The sequence below is a fragment of the Aplysia californica genome, unplaced genomic scaffold (genome assembly GCF_000002075.1).
Source record: "Aplysia californica isolate F4 #8 unplaced genomic scaffold, AplCal3.0 scaffold00157, whole genome shotgun sequence".
Taxonomy (NCBI): Eukaryota; Metazoa; Mollusca; class Gastropoda; order Aplysiida; family Aplysiidae; genus Aplysia; species Aplysia californica.
In genome coordinates this window covers 520,791-523,511 of record NW_004797427.1, presented here as the reverse complement: position 1 = coordinate 523,511, position 2,721 = coordinate 520,791, and positions in this window count along the sequence as shown.

Below are 2,721 nucleotides of genomic sequence, written 5' to 3'. Positions count from 1 at the left end.
TGTGTGTGTGTGTACACACACACGAACAGACTGTTAAATACAAAGTAAAAAGATGGAGTAGAAAGACGTATGATGAAGCTAATCCTCACTTATCAAGTGGCCGAATCTTCATTTCGATGAAGCTGACTGAGCCATAATGTGAGGTTGTAAATTGCCAGTTCAACCCCTTCCCATTCTGCCTGCTTCCCCACTTTCCGTTTAGGTTCACGGAATGACATTTCTCGTACCACCAGGCCCCGTGGTACGTCGTGGCGCAGTTGGTCTCCTTACTGTCGTTGTCGCTGTCCTTGGTAGAAAATGCTGAGCCATTGTGCCGAGCCATGTCGTTGCTGGCGTTACCAGAAAACTCAGACAAGTGGATTTTGTACTTTTCTATCTCTCCAGATAGCCGAAAGTTCTTGTAAGAGGCGAAGTTGCTGTTTCCCTTGTACGTAAAATAAAATCTCAGCTCATATCTTGCCTGATGATGAAAAAAGGAAGAAAATTAAAACTGCCCGTCCAATATACGACAGATTTACAGAGTTACTAGATTCAAATCCGAGTTGGGTCGTAATGTTTATATATATAAACTCGCCCCAAAAAGTCAAGGAACAGCTTGTGTTTTCACTTGTCAAATTCAAACTTCAGTATCTCACAAACCCGTTAAGATCAGTCAACTAAACTTGGCACACACATTGATGACTAGACACAGTTTGCCCCTACGACAAATTTGCAAGCACCAGCTTCATAGCAACGGCGCAAGGCATTCTGAAACACAGCCGAAAAGCATAAAAAATGAATGGGCTAAATTTCTCTGACTCAGCAACATTGGTATAGGGACTCTTAGCTAAGACTATGCTTGGCACGTACTAAACAGATGTCTTAGCTGTGAATATTGCTCACATACAACCCTTTAGAAGCCAGCTTTTTTCAGTCATGTTTCATTACAACACGATGGTCCAACAACGCTCGCTGCCTGACGTCGACAGAGGATGAGCCCTTGCCTGGCTCCAAGATGGCTTCACGTTCCCAGTTGTTGCACATCGACTTGGGGTGTCTCAATCAGTCATATAGAGGCTGCAAGAACGATGGTGAGCGACCGGAAGGGTCTAGGCAAGGCCTCGACCAGGACCGCCCCGTTTGACCAACAACAGTATCGACCGGTTCATCGTCAAACAGGCCGTGACGTCACGAACCACCACTGCAAACGGCATCAGGGACCAACTACGGGTGACAGCCATTGAATGTCCACGAGAGCGAAGAGACGGTAAGGAACCGTATCCGTAGAGCCAGGTTAGCTTCTTGTGTCCCTGCCAGGCGCCCAAGGCACACACTACCCCACAAAGCAGCTCGCCCGGCGTGGACTGCTCTCCATTCACAGTGGACACAATATCAGTGGGACCAGGTAGTCTTCTCGGACGAATCCAGATTCAACCTGCTGCACCCAGACAGGCGAGCCCACGTCTGGGGGCGCCGTGGAGAACTGTTCTACCCTGAGTGCATCCAGCAGGCGACCCCCTACGGTGGAGGGCCCGTTCTGGTGTGGGGAGGCTTCTCAGCTCACTACAAGACCCCTTGTACCATATACAGGGCAATTTGACCCCAGCAAGGTACAGGGGGAAATCCTGTGTCCCCTTGCTGTTCCTCTCCTGAAGCAGATTGGACCCAAGGCTGTACTGTAGGACGACAACGCCACATCACATCGCGCACGCATCGTGGGGGACTTCCTGCAACAGCATGGACTGACCAGCTTGTAGTCCGGATTTGAACCCAATAGAGAACATTTGGGATCACATTGAACGATGGATAAGGGACAACCACCCTCCTGCACAAAACCTTCAACAACTCTTGGGCTACCTCGTCCAGGAGTGCAGAACCTACCCCAATAAGTTCTCCGAAGGCATGTCCTGTCCATGCGTCGACGCTGAGCACAGTGTTTGATCAAACGGAGAGGCTCCATCCAAAATTGACAATGTTCATAGGGAACTATGGCTGTTCAGACTCTTAAAATCCGACCAGGGTGACTTAAATTCATTTTACATGAACTTGTCGTTGTTGTTGAAATCTGAAATTGTACACACTTAATTTAGAGAGCCGAAAGCATCTTTTGTGAAAAAATGAATAAATTCGGTTAAACTTTTCTTTAGTTATTTTTCTTTGAATTTTTGTTCCTTGACTTTTTTGTGCGAGTTTATATGTACTTCTTGCGCTCATACTTTTATATGTACATACAGACAGACACACACGCACACATATACGCACACTCCTGCACATACACACACACACACACACACACACACACACACACACACACACACACACACACACTCATACACATGAATAAGCCCAGACTAGTACCCATATTAATACAGACAGACAATCATACTGACAGGCATACATACATGCAGACAGACAAATTGACTGACAGCCAGACAGACAGACAGGGACATATTATTATGTTCAATAAATAATTCCTTGGCTTTTGTACGACAAACACCTGTATTGTAAGTGTTATTTTGAGTCCTCTCATCTTTTGTCTAAGAACTAAAAATAGGAGAGGTTAATATCAAGGAAGATTGCCCAAACTTTGAACATAGGGAGTTAATCCTTTTCTTGCAGTGACGAACAACGGGGTTTTATAAAGTAAGTTCTTGGCGTTGGGGTCAAAGTTGTGGCATGCCAAGATCACGTCCATGAGTTCGAAATTCTCATGTTGCACGGCACGCGTGAAGGCTGTTTCCT